The sequence below is a fragment of the Martes martes genome, assembly GCF_963455335.1.
Source record: "Martes martes genome assembly, chromosome: 11".
Classification (NCBI taxonomy): domain Eukaryota; kingdom Metazoa; phylum Chordata; class Mammalia; order Carnivora; family Mustelidae; genus Martes; species Martes martes.
In genome coordinates this window covers 69,564,324-69,588,482 of record NC_137899.1, presented here as the reverse complement: position 1 = coordinate 69,588,482, position 24,159 = coordinate 69,564,324, and the positions used below count along the sequence as shown (strand labels likewise).

The 24,159-nt window shown below is 36.4% G+C and overlaps 1 pseudogene across 1 annotated transcript; it reads right to left on the bottom strand.

Annotated features, from left to right (window-relative positions):
- Positions 1–23,015: 23,015 nt before the first annotated feature.
- Positions 23,016–23,718, bottom strand: LOC308352473 (V-type proton ATPase subunit E 1-like; annotated as a pseudogene). The gene has a single exon. The product of its transcript is annotated as a V-type proton ATPase subunit E 1-like (transcript).
- Between the last annotated feature and the right edge of the window lie 441 nt (positions 23,719–24,159).

Here is a 24,159-nt window from a genome sequence, read left to right as displayed (position 1 = left end):
ATCTAAAGACCATAGATTTATTTTCCCTAGATATCCACGTCACTTCTATGGTCTCTATGCCACTGGAGTTTCTCTCCACTTTATCTTTGTTATATCCCAATGTCCTCCTAGAGTAGTTTCTTCTCAGGCATAGTTCTCATTGTATTATTAGATCAGGCATACATTAGGTCAGGTACAAATAAAGTCTAATCACAATTCTAATCATCTGAATAATTACTTTTGCTGGGACCTCATAAGTATTTTATCTCAAGGACTTTTATGATCCATTGTTCTTACCTCTAACTAGGAAAATCTTTCTTTTAAGTACAACTCTTCAAAACACTATCAATAAGGTTTTGCCACTTCTTGGGAATACAGAGGAACCTGGACTTATATTGGGAAAAATAAGGAGTGGAACCTACTTTATATTTCATTGTAAATTCCATGACTTTAATGTCCAAAATTATTACAAAATCGATCTATATAAAGTACTTTACAACTATGCTAAACATGTCCAGATTTCTTTTATAGCTCTACTTTGAGTGGGTTACTTACACAATCTTAGTCTCCTCCTCTGTAATAAGAATAATAAGAATTGTACAACTACAATTGTACTAAGTCCACTTTAAAAGACTTACAAAGGGACATATATTAATTAACACGAATTAGACGGTTTGAGTGTTAAATTCATATCTTCAATAAAAACAAAACAAACAAAAAGACCCCCTCAAAAAAAGCTATGTTGACAATTTACAAATCCATGACTATCATAATAAGAGTATCCTTCTCTTTCTTTGTGATCATCTGAGACTTGACTTTGACTCTTTTCTGAGCTCCAGTAGGAAGAGGCAGTACAGATTCCCTGAGGCCCTCCAGTTTTCCTCTCCCTTGCAGGAGAAAGAAAATCAAGACTTATAACACAGTCAAGATCTCAGTCTTCTAAAAAAGCTTTAGCTCAGTGATTGATTATATAATTGGCTTGGTGACAGAAAAGCCTTCTGAAAATATACATTGAAATTTTTTATTTTGGGAGCTTGTTTCTCTGGTTTGCTCACTACTCAGAGGTTATGCTTGTTTCCCCCATTGGCACAGGATCATTTATTTATTTCATAACATCATTGAGTTGCTATTGTGTTATCTCTATTTTCAGTTCAATCCAACCAAGGGGAAAATTTAATCAATGATCCATAGATCATTGCATCCTGATGCCGTAGTCATGTAGCATTAATGATTAGGGAAGTCGTCGGTTCAGTCTTAGGCCTCCAGCCAGAATCTTTTATGCCCCATTACCTTGGGAGTATTACCTAAATACTTCCTTTCTCCTCCTCACTTTATTTAATGTTTCTCTAGAAAATATGCTTTCAGGTTTTATTTTTTAAATACAGCAGCTTAGGAATGCAATAAAACCTACCAAATCATCTTTGGAACATCCTTATCTCTCCACCCTACTGCCTCCACCCTGCACCAACAGCCTTAATTTTGAAGAAACTAAACCATAGACTCTTAGTGCCATAGCTGATGAGCTTTCATTCTAAAAATAGTAATTGAGAGTTGGGAAGACTATTTTACCCTAGCAGTTAACAGGATGTTAGCAGCCATATTTATAATCCCCAGTGGGAGATGAGAGGATCCTTTCAGAAGAAAGTGACCCAAGGATAAAAGATCTTCAGATGCTGACATATGGTATATCCAAGAAAATGATGGCTCCCAACAATACCTGGATTATGAACAGTGAAGCCAACCAGTTGGCAAAGTCATCTCACATTACAAGAGTCCTTTAATACTTTACTCTTAAATAAAAAGACAGTTGAAGGTCACCAAACCTTTGATGGAAGCTCTAATAGAAAAGACAGAGACCCAAAGAAACTGGCGAAGAAAATGAACTGAAGGGAAGCAGCCATATGGAGAAAAACAATTGTAAAAAGAAAAAAAGCAAAACCAAGAACAAACTATAATTGATATCAGCAAAGAGATGAGAAAAGAAACTATGCACATGAGATAAGTTTTTAAAAAATGGAAACATAAAAAATAAAAATAATAAGAAGGTCTTGGTAATTAAATATTAAATGTATTAATTAAAAAAAGATTAATGTTCAGAAGGTGCATTTGTTGATATGATCCAGAAAATATTAAAGAGCTAAAGAGATGGAAAATAGGAGAGAAGAATTAGGACTATCAGAGGATAAATCCAGGAGTTCAACTATCCTAATGGAATTTCCAAGAAAACAGAATTTGAATGAGAGAAAAATTATCAAAGAAAAAATGCCAATAATAAAAAGCTGTAACCAACACATTATCATGTGATTTTAGGTCTCTGATAAAAAGAGGATTCTTTTTTTTTTTTTAAATATTTTATTTATTTATTTGACAGACAGAAATCACAAGTAGGCAGAGAGGCAGGCAGAGAGAGAGAAGGAAGCAGGCTCCCTGCTGAGCACAGAGCCCGATGCGGGGCTCGATCCCAGGACCCTGGGATCATGACCTGAGCGGAAGGCAGAGGCTTTAACCCGCTGAGCCACCCAGGCGCCCCCAAAAGAGGATTCTAATAGCTTTCAAAAAAAGAGGAAAAATCGTATATAAAGGAATAAGAACTATAGCATATCAGACATCCTCATTAGACCAAGAGCAGGAGCCAAAAGGCATTGGATAATGTCTTAAGACTTGAATTCAAAACTCCATATTCTCTATGTGTGTTAATCAAGTGTAAATTTTTTAAAGCATTTGCAGATCTGCAAGTTCTTTAAAAGTATGTTTCCCTTGCACTTACTTTTGTCAGAAAGCTACTGGTAATTATGCCAGTGTATATATATGCGGTAATTATATTCCACCAAAATAAGCAGATAAACTACGAAAGCAGAACAAAATGTGGTCAAGAAAATGTAAAAGTCTCAGTCCCAGAAGGGAGGTGTGAAGGGGATTTCCAAGGTGACAGAGAAAAAAAAAAGAAAAAAGAAAAAAGAAAGACTTGTTTAGAACAAGTCTAGATTGAGGTAGGAGTATAAAGCACCTTACCCAGGGGGCTCCCCAGTAATAAAAATGGAAAGAATGGACTAGATATATTTGGCCATATTAAAAGGAAGTATTACAGTTTCTTCACAGCTCATTTTGGGGATGAACTAGAGATTGGTAACTAAAAAGCAAGCAAATTGTAAAAATAATTATAAACTGATACTTTCTACCCTGTTTAGAGTAGAAAGTATCATATATTTAGGTTATAAAATAAAAATAGAAGCTATAATTCTTTCAGAGCCTCCTATATGTCAAACATACTTTGTCTCTGAACTTCGATTCCTTGCAAGTAAGAATTATCATTATTTTACAGATGAGAAAATCAACACTCAAAGAAACTAAATGAGTTTCCTGCCCTAAATCATACAGCCAGCAAGAAATCAACTGGGATTCAAATGTACATTCTAAAATCTATTCTTTTTCTAATAAAGCATGCTTAAAAAGCATGCTGACACATATATATGTATATTATGCACATAAAATGCAGTATATGCCCAAGTGGGTGGGTGGCTCAGTCAGTTTAGCATCTGCCTTTGGCTTGAGTCATGATCCCAGGGTCCCAGGATTTAGCTGGGTATCTGGCTCCCTGCTCAGTGGGCAGTGCGCTTCTCCCTCTCCCTCTGCCCCTCCCCCTGCTTGTTCTCTCTCTCTCTCTCTCTCTCTCTCTCTCTCGCTCTCGCTCTCGCTCTTGCTCTCGCTCTCCCTGTTTCTCTAAAATAAATAAAATCTTTAAAAAATGCAGTATTGCCATACTGATATATAATACTGTTGTCTTTATTTGTGCTATGTGTGCATATAATACAATGTATGTATGTATATAATTTTCTCAACTAGGCTATACGCATTTAGTAAAGATGAATTATATACATTCTATGCTCAAGTTAATATTAAGTGAAATATTATTATTATATGTTTCCTTAGGACTTTACTTTCAAATCATTTTTACATTAAAAATGAAGTACCTGTGGTAGATGGCAATTTTCATATCTGCCTATGCTAGGAAGGATATACTTACACACTGGAATTTCAAATTGACTTGATCTTGAATGTTAAGCACAACTATATTCAAGGTCCCATGCTAAATTCCTGTGTGCTGGGATTTAATCAGAACAAAACCAGAAATATAGATAGTTTATCAGGTGATGGAGTTCTATGGAGAACTTGTAAGCAGGGAATGAGAAGAGGGAGTACAGGAAGTAAGAGGGGTAAATGAGAATTGCCAGTGGGCATAACTGGGGAGGCTGCTTTAAGACTGTTATGTTCACACAAAAACACCAAGTAGCAGAGAAGTCCTAATGAAATCTGTGGGAAGAGCATTCGGGACAGAGGGAGAAGTCTATGAAAAACTGCTGATGTGATACTGCATCTGAAATGTTTGAGAAACAGCAAGAAAAAAAAATGACTGGTTACTACAATTATTAAATTTTTTCCAGACACCTTATAAGGTAATTTCTAGATCCATCTTGCAAATAATGAAATGGAGACTCAGAAAAGTCACCCAGTAAGTTACAAGTTAGGTTCTGTTTCCACAAAATAACAATGCTTGCTATGGGCCAGGGTTTCTCAACGGCAGCTCTGTTGGTGTTTGGGGTTGGATAATTCACGACTGTCAGAGGTGGTCTGGTGTATCACTGGCCTCTACTCACTAGAGTAGTGATAGTCAGAATTTCCTTCAGACATTGTTAAAAATCTCCTGGGGGCAGAGAGGCTGAAATCCTTGGCTGAGAACCAGGGCCAAAGAGTAGTGCAAGTAACTGGCAAAGGCGTCATCAAATTGGTTGCAGCACAATGATGATAGTTAAGACCGTTAATGATCATTTTATATATAATTGATTGATTCTGCTATGAGGTAATTTGAATGAGTTGTAAAGATAACCCCAAACACTAAATTGACTAGAGTGGGCTTATGCTTTGCATTGATCAACAATGCCTTAAGTGTGTGTAAAACTGCCAGCACATCATGGACATTCTGAGCAGCTCTACTTAATTCTAGTCTGAGAATATTTATGCACACATTTTATTAGCCTAATTCATTTTGTTAAAGAGCATAAAAGATATTTTATATTCTAAGTTTTAGGACAAAGCTATCATCAGATTTTATTAATTTTCCAAAAAAAAATCAATCTCCGGGTAATTAACTCATAATAAGTATACCCTCACTTCAGAATATCTTGCTCTCTCCAACTACAATTTATATACCCCACCACTAACAGTGTGTTTTAAAATACTGTCTATGCCAAATTACTTAGGGTGTGGTTGGTGATATATTAAGTTTACCTTATATTTCTTAATAAAAAAAAAATCATTTGAATTAAAGAGGTTCAGCCTGCATTACTTAAGTAAACACATGTAACTTTTTCCTGCCCTATAAAGGCAGATATCCCGCTCACCATTGGGCCCATCCTTGCCTAAATGATGAATGAATGTTATCAGGGAACTGTTTGAGCAGTGCACCGGCTAAAACAGCCCCAAATGCATTCAAACGTGAATGGAAGAAATGCAGTTCAAAGGCTTTTCAACTGGCCTTCACCTCCCGCCGGAATGCAGTTCTTCCCTGGCCTCCTGAGCAGAGCCTGCTGTTGCGGCTGGGCCAGTGGGAGAAGCTTAGACACAGCTTTGCATTCCCGCCAGGCGCGAAGTGCTCTCCCACCAGACTGAAGACAGACAAGCCTGTTAGAGAAGAGGTTGAACACTGGAGCTGTTGTTTCCAACATCATTTAGACTAATTAAAAATTATAATACATAAAAACTGATGGAGAGCTTAGCAAAGAGAGTGAAGTTACAATTGTAATGCTGTTTAATCAAGCACCAAATCATGAGCACTTTAAAAAAAAATATTTTGAGACTGATATTTATATTAGTATGCCTACTATTAACCCGTCACATTCCTACACACAGAAAACAATGTATGAAGCATGTCATTTGTGACTTTAAAGTTGTTTTTAAGAGCTCAACACAACTGAGGCATCTTTCTTTAAACCAACCTGATTTACACAGCAAAGCTGATTATGTCAAAATCACACAGGGCAATGACCTCTCTTACATTTGTCAAAATTTGGGCTAATGGCCTAATGATATGTACCCTGCATCCAACTAATGTTTTCTTTTTCTCCCTAAAAATACTTATTATGTAATTTGAGGCCATCTAGTAATTTTACCTTTCAGTTATTAAAAAAAATCCCAATATTTGAATTAATACAAGAAATCTCATCATTTTCACCAAATAAAATTTTTTTATCTTAACTGCTGCTCATTCTCTTTCTCTTTTTCTTTTTCTTTTGGTGGTTGTACACTGACATCTTCTAGAAAGGACTGAAGCTGAATGGAACTCTGTATCGTTGGCTTGGAGACTTTGCTTATTGAAGGTTATTGTTTTTAATATGCCAAAAGCTGATATTTTAAGTAAAACCACTTCTTTAATTTCATTATAGATCTATAAACTAATAAAACATGGAGAGAAATTCAATGCTAGCTGTGAAAAGAAAACAGGATTTTGAGCAAAGGGAACATTTTTGGTGGCAACAGTTTTATGAGATACTATACATTCCAACAACTCTCATGAGTCTAAGAATGCAAGCATGGCATAGAAAGTTCAGATGAGATCCACAAGTGAAGAACTAATCTTTTAAGCAAGTGCAGCTGATATGACTATTGTCATAAACATAGTTATTACCAGCAGGGTGAGGCAATTTTATAGACTTTTTATTAAACTCTTTCTTCCCATTTATTTACCATTTTAACATCAATGTAAACAAATGAAAGACATTTCAGTAACAGACTGCATGCATACTTTTTAAAATAATTCACAGTCTTTTGTTCATTTTAGAAGAAAGGGTTTAAATCTGGGGTGTTTTTGGCAGTTCAATGAGACTCATTCTTGATCATGGTGCTTGGTAGAATTAGTAGGGAGTTTCTTTTAAGACGCTTAATCGCAAGTTATTCTTCAGCACTAACAGAATGTGCTCAAACCCTTTGTTTCTGTGCTTTTATTTTCCCTTCTCGCCAGCACTGCAGAATTAATTTTTTTTAAAGATTTTATTTATTTATTTGACAGAGAGAGAGAGATCACAAGTAGGCAGAGAGGCAGGTGGGGGGGGGGCGGGGAGCAGGCTCCCTGCTGAGCAGAGAGCCCGATGAGGGTCTCGATCCCAGGACCCCGAGATCATGACCTGGGCCGAAGGCAGAGGCTTAACCCACTGAGCCACCCAGGCGCCCCGGCACTGCAGAATTAATTTAAGCGTGTTTTATCAAAACTTAAAACAGGGAAATACAGTTTACTTTTCTATCATGTTCCGTTTAAGTGAATGTGAATCACTGTGCACTGGTGTGTGTGTCTGTGTGTGTGTGTGTGTGTGAGTGTGAGACAGAGAGACAAGGACAGAGGCAGAGAGACACAGAGAGAGGATATTAAGGTTTGTAAAATTCCTTGAGAAGTACTGGGAACCAATGAAGAAACTCACTAAGATGAGATAGTACTAGCATTCCAAGAAAGTAATTCACCATGTACTTTATGGCATACGTCCTATTTCAGAAAGGAAAGGGAAGAGTTGTCCTCAAAGGTTGGCATGAATATAAGGTGCCATATCAGCAAACGCATCCAAAGGAAAGATTGCCTTCCAAAGGCTGGACAAAAGAATGAGATAAAGTAATGAGGTGTGACTGACATTTCATACTGAGATTCATCATGTTGTCACTTTAACAATGAAAAGTTGACTCTCTTGGGGGTACAAGGGCAATTGTGAAAAGAACTGGTTGATTTATCTCTACTATTTATCTTAGAGTAAACAACAGGAGGCTGCAGGTTTTCTGCTCAACTCTACTCTATCTATAGCCCTGACTAATCCTATTAAGACATAGGTCTGGCATCACTAATTGCAGCATTCAGCTTAAAAGCTGAGAGACCAGGAATGTGTTTGACTAATTAATTGAATATTGCAATTTTAACTTATCCATAAATACAATAAAAGTAACATCTTCCCCATTTTAACCTATTCACCTACTTTTTCTATAATGTAGTCAGGGTTACCCATGACAAAGAAAAAGGAAACTACCCAGAATAATAATTTTAACATGATTCAAATATTAACTAAGAGTCTGATCAAGAGTTCCTTAATTAAGGTTGCTGTTGCCTTAAAATAAGGCTGCCTACAATACTTTGAATACAGCTAATATACTCTAATGAATGAGCAGGATACAGTTTAAAGAATATTGTCAAAGAAGAATCCCATACAATATTTAAAGGGACTGAATCATCTTTCTCCTTATTGCATAATAACCTTGCATATGAATTCAATTGAACTTAAAAGCACAATTTGCTTTTGTCTTAATATTAAGTACTCAGAAATGTTTTCTCTTTATTCTGATTGCAAGTTAGATTAGTATGCTCACAGTTGATTTCCTTTCAAAGAGTATAGGGCTTTTCTATTCATTTTTCAAACAAAAGTGAGAAATCAGTGTAATTATAGTTCCATGACACTTTTTTAGTATGTAGAGATGTAGATAATAGTTAATACCTGAAAAAATTAATTATCTATTCCATTAAAGAAGTTTCCCAATAATTTCCAAATGAGAAACCATTCTTCTGTAAGTGTCACCTTTCAATTTTTGCCTCTGTTTTGTGCCATCTACCAATGAATAGAAAAGCTGATTTTAAAAAAAAGAATATTCGAATATGTACTGAGCTCTCATGTGCCATGCACTGTACTAGACATTCTGAAAATAGGAAGAAATATGAGATAATGATGTGGGTTATACAAGTTTAAATTAAAGATTAATAAAATATTCTGATAAAGAGATTCTAATTATCTTATGTATGTATCTTACTTTTATTCACTTTATTTGGTGGATGCCTTAATAAACACAAGTTAGTGTGAAAATATACAGCATAGTACCATAACATAGTCACAGTGATTTATGAGAAAAATTGAAATAATTTTTATTATATCTTTTTCCTTACTTTCATTGTATACCAAATTACTCCAAAAGTTAGTGGCTTGAAACAACCCTTTACATTATATTCCTAGATCCTGTGGGTCAGGAACTCAAATAAGGCATAATAAGAAGTTTTGTTTTTGTTTTTGTTTGATTTTGCTCCATGGTTGCTGAGATTTCAAAAAGAAGGACTCTAAGATGATGAGTAACTTGATGGTTGGGGCTAGAACCATTTCAAACTCATTCACTCCCAAGTCTAGCACTTGGCCAGGATAACAAGAACACTAAGACCACTGTTCAGAATACCTGCACATACCATTTTTATGTGGCATTGCTTCCTCACAGCATGGCAGTCTCCAGGTAGTAAGATTTCTAAAATAGTGTTGCAGGGTTCCAGTTGTGAATATTCCAGAGATCAAAGTAGAAGATGCAGTTGCAATTATATAAATAGAAAATAAATTGCCTAGTACCCTCAACCATTTAAAATGTCAAAATTACCCTTGAATATATACTTAACTCCATTTATAACTGGCATTTGCTTACTCTCTTGGTTTGCACAATTTTTACCTTGGTTTGATTTTCCCCCATGTGGACATGGCCTTTGATATTCCTTGTTTCTCAAGTGAAACACATTTATCATGGTGAGTTACCGTACCAGAATTTTAATTGTAATCAATCATAAGTTAGTGTCATTGACCTCAGTCAAACTTTCAGTTTGCAATCACTTTGGATGAACAGAGGACTAAAGCCTGAGATCTGAGATGATACCACTAACCTACTAACATCCTGCCTAAAGCAATGGCTCCACTTAATTTTTAAATCTCTATATATCAATTATTTAACTGCTCTAACAACTCAGAACCATGGCTTTTGGGAACACATAGCCAATCTTTTAACTAATTTTTGCACTTCCTCATAGGTTTGACTCATTGCAAGTGCACATGTGTGTATGTATTTAGTAATTCCTCAGTTACTTCTCATCACGTACAGAATAAAATGCAGTCTCTGCTATTATAGCCTAAAAAGCCATGTGTGTGTTTTCTGGTTTGTTTTGTTTGTTGATATTTGAAAGTAGCTTTATAATTTGTCTCCCTCTAATGACTATAATTTCCACCAGAACTGGAACATTCCAGAATTATTCATCATCCTAGCCTTGTCCTAAATCAGTAGTTGTTTTATAGAAACAATGAAATGTGTGTCATTTACATTAATTAATCATGTTTACATAAATTTAAGAGGGAGGACCAAGGCTCTATTATCTTTAGGGACTGGTCATCTATTAGAAGCAATAACGTACTTTTTTTTCCTGAGCAGAAAAATGGAAAACCCATTTGTAGAATACACATAAATTTCATGGGTAATTTAAAAGACACAGGGTCAGATTTTCAAAAGGAAATAAATGCAAAGATGCATATGCTCAGGCAAATTAAAAACATGGTTAGCACTATGGCTATAAAATCAGCTTTGTGCTAATGTTCCCAAGTATTAAACAGTAACTACGGACATTTTATTTGCCAGCATATAATAGTAGATTGGCATCTGATGACAGCATTTACATTAAATTCATTTAGTCAATCAATGTTAACATGAGAAAGGATGATATCATGCAAAAATAAGACGGAGCTAAGTTGAAAGCTATCACAAAGAATTAGCTAATTCTGATGCAGGAGATTGAAATATAGAAAAAAAAAGGAAAATGGGTAAAATGAATTCTAATTGAAGAGTCTAAGATACTATCTTTCAGAGTGGTTATGTAGGCAGAATATGAAAACAGGCAAGAAATAAGTTTTTTTGGTGAAAAATTAGATTTGGGGAACAGTCAAGTGGAATATTATTAATAACTGAAAATATTTGACTGGTGTTGGGCTAAAGATATAAGTAACTGAGATGTCAGATTTCTAGGAGGTGCTATACCCCTCAATTCCTGTTTCCTGGATATTGAATGGAATAGTAATCTATATACTTTGGTGAAGAGATTTTGCAGAGGAATTAAGGTTACTAATCAATTCAGTTTAAGATAAGCAGAATATCCTCAATTATTCAGGTGGGCCCAATGTAATCACATGAGCCACGGGAAGCAGAAGAGTTAGAGAGATACCACTGAAGAGAGAGGGAGAGGATAAGTTAGGCAGATGGGAAGGTGAAGAGAGATTTTGGAAGCATGAGAATGACTCAACCCACCATTGCTGACACGGAGAGTGGTGGCAACGTCCCAAGGAATGGAAGAAGTCTCTAAAAACTAAAAATGATTCCTGGCCAACAGCTAGCAAGGAAAGGGAACCTCAGTCCTACAAATGTTTGGAAATAAATTCTTACAATAAGCTGAAGGATCTTCAAAGAAGGTTCATCCCTGAGCTTCCAAGAAGGAATACAGCCTGCTGACATGATTTCATGAACCAACTGAGCTACACTGTGCCTACACTTCAGACATGGAGAACTCCTGGATAATACATGTATATGGTTTTAAACACCTAAAACTGTTGTGATTTATTATGACAACAATAGAGTTTCTAACATAAAAATGATTTAATGACTATCACTTAGGTGATAATGTAACTGAAGCACACAAAAGAAAGAGAAGTACGTAATGGTTTAAGATGAAGCTTTGGAAGTCCTCCTTAAAATGAGAAGACAACTGGGGAAACTGGGCTTAGTGAAGTTAAGCCAAACAAGGTGGAGGCTAGGGAATGCATGGGTGGTCAGCAATTAAAAGGACAGTTGACAGTTACAGGACCTCTTCAGGGTCATGCAAATAAAGGGAGCTAAAAACAGGAATGGATGATTAATAAGTTTAATGTTATAGAAAAGTCAAGCAGAACAAGGATGAAGAAGAAAAATCACTCTTTGAGGAAGTCATTGAAGCTGGAAATCAAATTTCAGGAATAAGAAGGGAGTGGCAAAGAAATAGTTTGTGACAAGTATAGATTGCTTGATTTAGAAGAGTTTAGATATAAACTGCATAAAAGTGAGTTTGAGCAAAGACATAACTGAAATAAAATAAAAATAACTGAAATAAAAGTGACGTCAGTACGAAAGATGACCTTATTTTACAAAAAAAACTTGTCAATATTATAACATTAATTTCTGTTTCATTAGCATATTAGGCAAAAGTGAAACCTACTAATTCTTAAGTGCTCACAAATGCATGAGGGAAGCATAGCAGAAAGAAAAGATAATGTGGCAAACCTGGATCCTCAAACATGAGCGAGTTCTTAACATTCCTAAATTTCAGCTACCTCAGCAAATATACAGGGTGAATAATACATGCTTCTCAAGCTTGTCATGATTATTACATGAGAAAGTATGTGCAAACCACCTAGAACAGATTTCAACAACCTGAACCAGCCTAGGAAGCCCCAAACCAAGTACCACTATTATAGTAACGGCAACCTTAGTGTCCGTCCCAGAGGAGGTTTGAGAACTGAGAATATGGTATGAAATGGTCTACAGTCAGCTTTCCGTCTGGATGGTTTTGTAGTTTTCTAATATTCCCTAAAAAATAAATAAGATGCTCCCCCTTAATCATAGTGCCTTAGCCATCAATAGTGCTGATATGTCTTCATATTTATTCTCTTTGCTCTCTTTCTGGTGTGTTACTGTAAATGGTCTTTCCTTCACAAAGGTGCCTTGAACAACTATGTAGCTTGTGATCAGCTTCACTCCAAGGGGTACCATTTTCATCAGAATCTACAATACAAGGGAAGCCTGGGTGGCTCAGTCAGTTAAGAATCTGCCTTCAGCTCAGGTCACGATCCCAGGGCCCTGGGATCAAGACCACGCAGGCTCTCTGCTCATCGGGGAGCCTGCTTCTCCCTCTCCCTCTGCCTGCTGCTCTGACCCCTTGTGCTCTCTCTCTCTGTGTCAAATAAATAAATAAAATCTTAAAAAAAAAAACCTATGATACGAATTGCACAAAATTGCTGGGACTTCACACTTAAGATTAAATTGCTGGAAATTCACACTTAAGATTATAAGATTATCAGACTCCATAATTATATTACATAATTACTTCATAGGCTTTCTGTTTAAACCAGTTTAAGTCCAGTTATAGGCATCTGTATTAAAGTAACAAGCCTGTGATTTCTTGATTAGAGAAAAAACTTTTTTAAGATTGTTTTTGGTAGAATTTAAGTCTCCTTGAACATGGCTTAGAGAAAAACTAGGCTGAGAATAAAGCCTCTCTTAAAGACTGTTTTTAACTAACTGTGGACCCCACCAAAGTACAAATATGATCATATACCTAAATGAACCTCAACATCATCACATCACATCACATCACATGAGTTGATGTCAAACTGTGAATATTATGATGATTATATTTCAAAACATTAAGAACCTGCTGAAATATCTATTTCCTGAAAGATGCTAGCTTTTTTGTTAGAGTTGTACTATCAAAACATATTTTTTGATAACTCTATAGCAGATTTTAAATTAAATAGTGATAATATATTTCAAGCATTTTTCCAAAAGATTATTTTATTTCAGATATTCTAGGTTTAAATTGTTTATGTAGGTTTTGATTCTATAGGTTATCATCTAGAATTTATTATCTCAAGAAATTACTCTCTAAGTAAGAATAATAAAATACTCTTTGATAGTAGAAGTTCATGCTATTATTTGTGTTGCTTTCACTTCTTTTTAATAGAAAATATACTAAGTAAGATCACCCAAAACATGTGCATTACACTGCACTAATTTAAGCAATAATCATTACTATGAAGACCTTAAAATATCAAAAAAACTTTCTATTTCCCTAAGTAAAACATAAATTCTGTTTAAACAATTATGAATGTCAATTGCTAACTTTAGCAATTATGATTTTTTTATGCCATTGAACCTTCTGGCATTCTGCTGTTTCTAGCATTTTAACAAGTAATGCTATGATTTTTTTGAGGGGGGAATATAGGTATTAATTTAGTATTGCTTTGGCATACTGTTTTTAAAGTCTCTGAATCCAGAATGAGACATTATAGATTCTCCATGGATTTTATGGTGACTTAAACAAATTAATTTTCTACATTTCAATTTCCTTACTTGTATAATAGACTTATCTTACTGAGTTGATATAACAACTAAATAATTTAATACATTTGAAAGTAACTGGAATAAATAAATCCATAATTTGTTAGATGTTTAGTAATAGTGTCACTTTCTTTTGAATGACATAAATCTGCAATAAATTCAGTGCTAGTTCTAAAAGAGTAAATCACTAGAGTCCACTATAAGAAAAATGTTATTTTTATGTAATCTGCTAAATATGGTAGACCAATTTGACATAGATATGCCATTTTCCACTCCAAATACATGGGAATATTGAATAAAATATAAAATTAAAAGAATTATATGAATAGCTGACACTGAAGAAAAAAATACTCTTTAGCAAAAATCTTATGAAAATATAAGGAATTTAAAGCCAGAGCCATCAGTGGGAATTCTCACAGTGGCTGATGTGGGATGATTCATACAGCAACTTTAAAGTGTGGGGCTGGAGGGAAGGGCGGTGGGGGGGATGCAATAACTTGGTGTTGGACATTAAGGAGGACATGTGATGTCATAAGCACTGGGTATCATATAAGAGTGATGAATCACTAACTTCTACCTCTAATACACTATAGTTAATTAATTGAATTTAAATTAAAATCTCCTAATGGGAAAAAGGTGTGGGGTTGAGATTATAATGCCTGTAAGAGTGGTAGCCCCAAGCTCAAGCTAGGAAGAGAACAAAAACAGAACCCATTTTATAAAGCCAAGAGCATCAAAGGACTGCTCTCTTCACTAAAGGGAGACAAAAGTAATTATTTGCCCAAACAAAACATGTCAAAAAAAATTCTATCACCTTCATGGGATTCTAAGAATAAAAGAATAAGCCATGGGATAATAAAAACTAGAAGGCACCATTTATGAGTGTGAGAATGTAGTAGTAAAGACTCAACATGAAAACTGTTCTACAAGTAGGAAACCAATAGGACACCAGTAGAGGTAAATGTAAATGTGCTTTGTAGAAATAATGTCGTCACTCCAAGACATAGCATTCTTTCAGAAAAACAAGGTGTTCTGAGAATAACCTCACCATTAAAATTTTAAAATCATAAAAGAGAACACAAAAATGGACCATCATAACAGAAATCTGGCACACACAATTTAGAAGAATTAGGATGATAATAGTACAGATGAACATTTTTAAAGAGCATTTAAAATAAGTCAACAGAGAGAATCAACTATGTCTGAAATCAATCAATCAGGGGCACCAGGATGGCTCAGTCCTTAAGCATCTGCCTTCAGCTCAGGTCATGATCTCAGAGACTTGGGACTGAGCCCCATGTTGGGCTCCCTGCTTCATGGGGAGCCTGCTTCTCCCTCTGCCTCTGCTTCTCTCCCTGCTTGTGTTCTCTTGCTCTCTCCCCCATCTGTCAAATAAATAAATAATTTAAAAAAATCAATCAATCTAGACATAGACCTTACACATTTAACAAAAAACAAAACAAACAAACAAAAAACCCCAACAAAATCCAAACAAACAAAAATCCTCAAAGAGCAGGAGCAAGATGGTGGAGGAGTAGGAGACCTAAATATCATCAGGTCCTGGGAGTTCAGCTAGATAGTTATCAAACCATTCTGAAAACCTATAAACTTATAGGAAACCGAAGAGAAGAAGAGCAACAATTCTAGGAACAGAAAATCAACCACTTTCTGGAAGGTAGCTTGTGTGGAGAAGTGAATCCGAGGCAACATTCAGGAAGACAGACCACGGGAGGAGGGGCTGGCTCCCAGCAAGCAGTAGAGCAGCGGAGCACAAAACTGGAACTTTTAGGAGTCTGTTCCACTGAGGAACATCACTCCTGAGGCTAAGCAGGGGGTGGGGCCCTCACAAGGACAGTGTGGTCTCAGGACCTGCAAGGTCATAAAAAGACCAGAGGTATCTGAGTGTGGCAGAACTCCCAGGTATCAGAGAGGGGAAGCTGGCTGCAGAAACGGAGCTGAGGAGTGGGCTCTCGGCTTGGGGTTACCTTAAACTGGGATCCATGGCACAGTTGGCCCACTGCTGGGCAGGAACCAAACAAGTAGCAGATCCAGGGAAACTCACCTTCTTCCTCCGGGAGGAGTGGCGTGGGAGTGTGCTACAGGAATCAGCGCTGGGTTTGGAGACTCTAAAGGGGGCTGTGTGCTAGAGACAGAAATGCTCGGTCACAGGCTGGTGAGCACAGAGCGCAGCCAGAGACCAGGGAGACAGGACTGACTGACGGCTTTCTCTGAGGGCTCATTGAGGAGTGGGGCCTTGAGCTCTTAGATCCTATGGGCCATAGATTGGGAGGTTGCCATTTACAATCCTGTCTTCCAAAGCTATACAGAAAGTGCTCAAGGAACAAAAGCTCCCAAGACCAAAACCTAGCAGATTACTTAGCCTGGCCCCTGGCAAGTGGGGTGCAATTCCACCTCAGGCAAAGACATTTGAGAATCACTGTAGGCCCCTCCCCCAGAAGATCAGCAAGAACATTCAGCCAAGACCAAGTTCATAGATCAATGAGAATTGCAGAACTCCAGAGCTAGGGGAAAGCAACACATAGAATTCATGGCTTTTTTCCCATGATCCTTTAGTCTTTCAAAGTTAATTTTTTTTTATTTTATTTTTTCTTATTCTATTTTTTCTTATTTTATAATTTATATTTGTCTTATTTTATATTTTTCTTATTGTTTTTTTCTTATTCTATTTTTAAATTTCTTAATTAATTTAATTAATTAAATTTTTGAATTTTGCTCTCTTATTTTAACATTTTCTAAACGATTTTATATTATCAATACCTTTTTAAAAATCTTTCTTAATTTTCATTTTTATAGTCCTATTTTATCCTTTCATTGTATTTAACCTTATTTTTACATACATACAGGTTTTTGTTTTTTTTTTTAAATTTTGGGATACAATTTCTTCTAATAGATCAAAATATACCCTAAATCTAGCACATGGATTTGTTCTAGTCTCCAGCCTGATCACATTCTTTCCTCTTTTTCTTTCGTATCTTTTTTCAATCAACTTATCAATTCCTTTTTTAGAGTCTATTTTAATTTTCATCTTTACAGTCACATTCCATCCCTTCACCGTGTTTACCCTAATGTGTGTGTGTGTGTGTGTGTGTTTCTCAAGAAACAAGAAAGGTCTCAAGTACACAACCTAACCCTACACCTAAAGGAGCTGGAAAAAGAACAGCAAAGAAAGCCTAAACCCATCAGGAGAAGAGAAATAATAAATATCAGGGCAGAAATCAATGACACAGAAATCAAAAGAATAGTAGAACAAATCAACAAAACTAGGAGTTGGTTCTTTGAAAGAATTAATAAGATTGATAAGCCCCTGGCCAGACTTATTAAAAAGAAAAGAGAAAGGACCCAAATTAATAAAGTCATGAATGAAAGAGGAGAGATCACAACCAACACCAAAGAAATACAAACAATTATGAGAACATATTATGAGCAAGTATACACCAGCAAATTTGACAACCTGGAAGAAATGGATACATTCCTAGAGACATATAAACTACTAAAACTGAACCAGGAAGAAATAGAAAACCTGAACAGACCCATAACCAGTAAGGAGATTGAAGAAGCCATCAAAAATCTCCAAACAAACAAGAGCTCAAGGCCAGATGGCTTCCCAGGGGAATTTTACTAAACATTTAAAGAAGAATTAATACCTATTCTCCTGAAACCATTCCAAAAAACAAAAATGGAAGGAAAACTTCCAAACTCATTTTACGATGCCAGCATTACCTTGATCCCAAAACCAAAGACCCCATCAAAATGGAGAACACAGATGCAAAAATTTTCATTATAATACTAGCCAATAGGATCTAACAGTACATTGAAAGGATTATTCACCATGACCAAGTGGGATTTATTCCTGGACTGCTAGGTTGGTTCAACACCTGCAAATCAATCAATGTGATATAATACACTAATAAAAGAAAGAACAAGATACTCTCAATAGATGATGCTCTCAATAGATGCAGAGAAAGTATCTGACAAAGTACAGCATCCTTTCTTTATCAAAACTCTTCAAAGTGTAGGGAGAGTGGGAACATACCTCAATATCATAAAACCCATGTATGAAAAACCCACAGCAAATATCATTCTCAATGGGGAAAAACAGAGCTTTTCCCCTAAGGTCAGGAACTCGGCAGGGATGTCCAGTATCACCACTCTATTCAACATAGTACTAGAAGTCCTAGCCTCAGCAATCAGACAACAAAAAGTAATAAAAGGCATCAAAATCAGCAAAGAAGTCACACTCTCACTCTTTGCAGATGATATGATACTTTATGTGGAAAACCCAAAAGACTCTACTCCAAAACTGCAACAATTCATACAGGAATTCAGTAAACTGTCAGCATATAAAATCAATGCACAGAAATCAGTTGCATTTCTATATACCAACAACAAGACAGAAGAAAGAGAAATTAAGGAGTCGATCCCATTTACAATTGCACCCAAAACTATAAGATACCTAAGAATAAACCTAACCAACAAGGCAAAGAATCTGTACTCAGAAAACTATAAAGTTCTATAAAACCATAAATTTCTTTCATTTACTCATGAAAGAAATTGAGGAAGACACAAAGAAATGGAAAAACATTCCATGCTCATGGATTGGAAGAATAAATATTGTGAAAATGTCTATGCTACCTAAAGCAATCTACATGTTTAATGCAATCCCTATCAAAATCCCATCCATTTTTTTCAAAGAAAAGGAACAAATAATCCTAAAATTTATATGGAACCAGAAAAGATCCCAAATAGCCAGAGGAATGTTGAAAAAGAAAACCAAAGTTAGCAGCATCACTAATCCAGACTTCAAACTCTATTACAAAGCTGTCATCAAGACAGTATGGTACTGGCAGAAAAACAGACACATAGATCAATGGAACAGAATAGAGAGCCCAGAAATGGACCCTCAACTCTAAGGTCAACTAATCTTTGATGAAGTGGGAATGTCCAATAGTAAAAGACAGCCTCTTCAACAAATGGTGTTGGGAAAATTGGACAGCCACATGTAGAAGAAGGAAACTGGACTTCTTCCTTATACCACACACAAAATTAGATACAAAATGGATGTAAGATCTGAATGTAAGATAGGAATCCATCAAAATTCTTGAGGAGAACATAGGCAGCAACCTCTTCAACCCCAACCACAGCAACTTCTTCCTAGAAATATCACCAAATGCAAGTGAACCAAAGGCAAAAATGAACTATTGGGATTTCATCAAGATCAAAAGCTTTTGCACAGCAAAGGAAACAGTCAACAAAACCAAAAGACAACTGACAGAATGGGAGAAGATATTTGCAAATGATATATCAGATAAAGGGCTAGTATCCAAAATCTATTAAGAACTTAGCAAACTCAACACCCAAAGAACAAAGAATCCAATCCAGAAATGGGCAGAAGACATGAACCGGCATTTCTGCAAAGAAGACATCCAAATGGCCAAGAGACACATGAAAAAGCTCTCAACATTGCGTGGCATCAGGGAAGTACAAATCAAAACCACAATGAGATACCACCTCACACCAGTCAGAATGGCTAAAATTAACAAGTCAGGAAATGACAGATGTTGGCAAGGATGCAGAGAAAGGGGAACCCTCCTACACTGTTGGGAATGCAAGCTGGTGCAGCCACTCTGGAAAACAGTATCCTCAAAAGTTGAAAACAGAGCTATCCTACATCCCAGAAATTGCACTACTAGGTATTTACCCTAAAAATTCAAACGTAGTGATCTGAAGGGGTACATGCACCCGAATGTTCATAGCAGCATGTCCACAATAGTCAAACTACAGAAAGAACCTAGATGTCCATCAACAGATGAATGGATAAAGAAGATGTGGTTCATATATATAGATATAGATATAGATATAGATATAGATATAGATATAGATATAGATATAGATATAGATAGATGGAGATAGAGATAGAGATAGAGATAGAGATAGATATAGATAGATAGATAGATAGATGTCTATATCTATATATATATATAGTATTCCATTGCATAAGTGCAATGGAATGCTATGTAGCCATCAAAAAATGAAATCTTGCCGTTTGCAAGCATGTGGATGGAACTAGAGGGTATTATACTGAGCAAAAAAAGTTAATCAGAGGAACCTAGATGTTCTTCAGCAGGTGAACAGATAAATAAATTGTGGTACATTTAGACAATGGAATATTATTCAACACTAAAAATAAATGAGCTACAAGCCACAGAATGGCATGGAGAAATCTTAAAGGCAGATTAGTAAGTGAAAGTAGTCAGTCTGAAAAGGTTGAATACTGTGTGATCCTAACTATATGACATTCTGGAAAAGGTAAAATTATGAAACCATTTTTTAAAAAAAATCACTGGTTGCCAATAAATCCCAGAAATGAGATATAAATTGCAAACCAATAAAGAGTATTATGGGAATAAATATTGATCAAATAGAAAGCAAACAGAAAACATGCACACAAAGAAAAGCATTTTAAAAAACAAAGTAAGAAGCCATTAATAAATTTAAATATATCAATAAGCACAATGAGCATAGTAGATTACATTAGTGTTCAAAAATAATTGCTTCCCCTTCACTGCACTGTTATCAGGCTTGGCCATATGATTTGCTGAGTAACAGAAAGGACTGAATTATCAAATCAATCTTAAATGGGTTGGACATCATACTCAAAATCAGGTTCCTCTAGTAATTTCAAGGATACAGATAATCAAGAGACTCAGATAAAGCAAAGAGACTTCTAAGACATGCTGAGCAGCCCCTGGGTTCTTTCCTTCCCACAGTGAACATTTACTCTTGGCCAAGAATAGACAAAATCTCTAAGTGAGGTATGTGGGTTATCAAAGGATATTCCATATCTTGGATATTAAGGAGTATTGTGTTTATGAAACATCTCTAATTTCCCACCAGCTAGTGTGATATTTTCTAGGGCCATGCCTCAAAAATTCATAGATTCTGTTCTATTTGTTATAAGTCGTCTTTATCCAGGAGCACCCCATTAAGAACTTTCCCCAGATAAGGACTTCTTCCTCACAAATATCATTAGTCTATTGACTAAGAGAATCAGTTATGATGCTATCAAGGAGATATGACCAAAGCATCCCCGTGGTAACAGGTTGATTAGATCACAGACTAGATTTTTTTTAATAGATTTTATTTATTTATTTGACAGAGAGATCACAGGTAGGCAGAGAGACAGGCAGAGAGAGGGGGAAGCAGGCCCCCCACTGAGCAGAGAGCCCGATACGGGGCTCAATCCCAGGACCCTGGGATCATGACCTGAGCTGAAGGCAGAGGCTTTAACCCCCTGAGCCACCCAGGTGCCCCCAGACTAGATTTTTAAACACCTTTTTCCATATTTATAATGCTATTTTGGGGAAAGGATTATATTTCCCAATATTATTGATTTAGGTTTGCTTACCTGCATTGCTTTGGTCAGTAAAATGTGAGTAATTGGGAAGTAACTGGGAAGCTTCTGAACAAAGCTTTAAGAACCAGCTTATGGTTTGCCATTTATGTCTTTCTAACAAGAGAATAGCAGTAACCTAGGTAAAGGTTACACCATTATCCTTGGTTCTAAGTGAAAAAGACGTGGTGGACAGTAGAATAAGCAAGACTTAAATTCTCTGCTTTAAGTCACTAACCAGGTTGTTTGTCACCGCCTCTGATTAGACAGACTGAGCCAGAGCAAAATATTAGCAATCTGAACCCTAAACAGAAAGACTGACGGAAAGTCCTCATGGCCACAGAACTCCAAGAATATTATTTTATCTCATTCAACATTATTTTTTTCTGAATTATGCTATAATACATTTAGGTTATACCCAGAATATCAGTAAACTATTGTAGTGACAGGTTCATAACAATTAACAGCCTAGGCTGGGAGTATTTTATTGGCCAAGTAGTGCTAATAGTTAAGCCACTGTTACTTTAATAGAGTCCCATGTACTGAAGCTTTTGTGTCTGAATGTATAAAAATCTACTCCTTATACTGTATATGTGAGAAGTCCTTACAATGTAAGCTATGCATGAAGAGTTAATAGAAATAATTTGGTATATAATAAATCTGCTATAGATTCCAATAACATAAAAGGAAGTCTCCTGAAAGTTTAACCTTTTTTTCCTGAGTTCTGCAGAAATATGGGCAGTAGAGTATACAACTGCTTTCTTCCATACTGAAACTCTAGTTTTTCATGGGCAATATCTGTGTGGGTTGTAAGAAGATCTTATAATTTTTTAGATGAAATCTTGAATCTCCATAACCACTCACATAAAAGGAATAGACCCCAACATGTGTACATATTACAAATATAATTTGGTCATTTGTTAAATTCTACTTTACCTTCTAAGGCAAGTTCATATCAATATTCCGAGTACACAGCTATGGGTAGGAAATAACTGCAAAATGGAAAGAAAGTTTTTCCTCTTATGATTGTTTGACTTAATCTTAGTGACAGAAAACATCAAAATAATACTGGCTAAAAATAAATGTTTACTGTCCTCGTGCATAAATGCAGGCAGAAAATTGGTGTGTGTACTCCACAATTATCAATAAGAGAGATGTATAGGCATTTTCACACCATTTTTTCCCATGTAAACCTTCTGTTTTGATAAATAATGCATATTCATGGCTTAGATTTTAAGTTGTATTTACAGATGAGGAACCCCTCTAGGTCCAAACAGGTGAACAGTGAAGTGACTACTGCTGGCAGGAATGTGTGTCCCCCATTACCTGCATTTTAAGCCTAAAGCAGAGGCTTAATGTCAGAGAACACCAAACACATCACCCTCTAGATCGGAGAACTGAAACCAGAGAAAGAGACTTGATGAAGTTCATGGAACCATCGTGTGTTACCTTCGCCTTCATGCTGGAGAAGCAAAGGAAAGCTCTGCTACTTTTACATAAACTAGAAGGAGGTTTCCCGATCATATTAAGTGAAAAAATTCCTTCATTGTTAACAGTTAGGCCAAGGGCATTAGCTACAGAAGGGTATCCACGGATAGATATAGAATATTAGACCAGTGAAGAAGCCACACAGATATCTTGTCTTTTCAATTATCAGAAACTTCTACATCATGGCAGTAGAGCAGTGGATCGAGCCCACCTCCCCAGAGGCTGAGTCCAAAAACTTCCTGTGGGCATTTGTACGATACAAGTCTCCCTGACCTTCTGGCAGCATTTGCTGGGCTAGGAGATCTAGCTGGCGTTCCAAAGTACTGGAAACTTATATTTTATGAGCTCCATCATGGGTCTCAACTCCACCACTACCTCCTCAGGCAGTTAGTCTTCCTGATCAATTTGGACATCAACATCTTTTTTGGTGGCAATTTTATACACAGAAATCGCTTTTGGCACTGCAGCCTTTACCAGAGGGAAACCTTGTGTCCTGGAAGGTACACTCATTTGGGTCCCCAGCAGTTGGTACAAACGCTGGAGGACCAGCCCATCCAGCAGTACTGGGTGCCTCGTTCTGTCTTTTATCACTTTGCTGAGCCTTTGTTTCGCTCCATTTGGTAATTCTGTAATATGTTCACCTCTCTGAGGACTTTGGGTTTTGCTTGATCCATCAAATTGGATGTCTGAATTTTCTTCTGCTGTTCAATCTGCTATTCTTTCTTCTCATAGTATTCCATAATCTTTGGTCTTTGGGTTTGACCAAGACGACCTTTCTCAATATTGAATTCTTCCTCTGCCTTTGCATCTGTTTCTTTGGCTTTCTCACTAGCTTCTTGCTCAACAAAAGCCATCACATGCTTCATCCACTTTTGCATATCAGTAGCACTGAGGGCCTGGTGAAGGTGATGCTGGGCTGGTGGGCAACTGGCTCCAGGTTAGGTTCAAAAGAGGCAGTCGAAGGAAGGGGAAAGGAAAACCCAATGCAGGTTTTGGCTTCCTTTGCTTTGTAACTCTGGCTTCTGGTTCCTCTCAGACCATTTTTGCATCACAGATTCCATCTCGTAGTCCAAGATCGCTACTCCAGCTCTATCACATCTGCATGCCAGCCAGAAGAAAGGAGAAAAAATACTGGGAAGGGACATTTCTCCTTCCTTTAAGAACATCTTCTGGAAGTTAAACACATCTTTTCTTCCACATGGATTCCACTGCTCAGAGCAGTCAAAATAGCAAATCTAGCTGCAAAGGAGGCCTGGAAATAACGTCCTATGTTGCATAATCGCACACACAGGAATCAGTGGGAAGATCAATTGATGAAG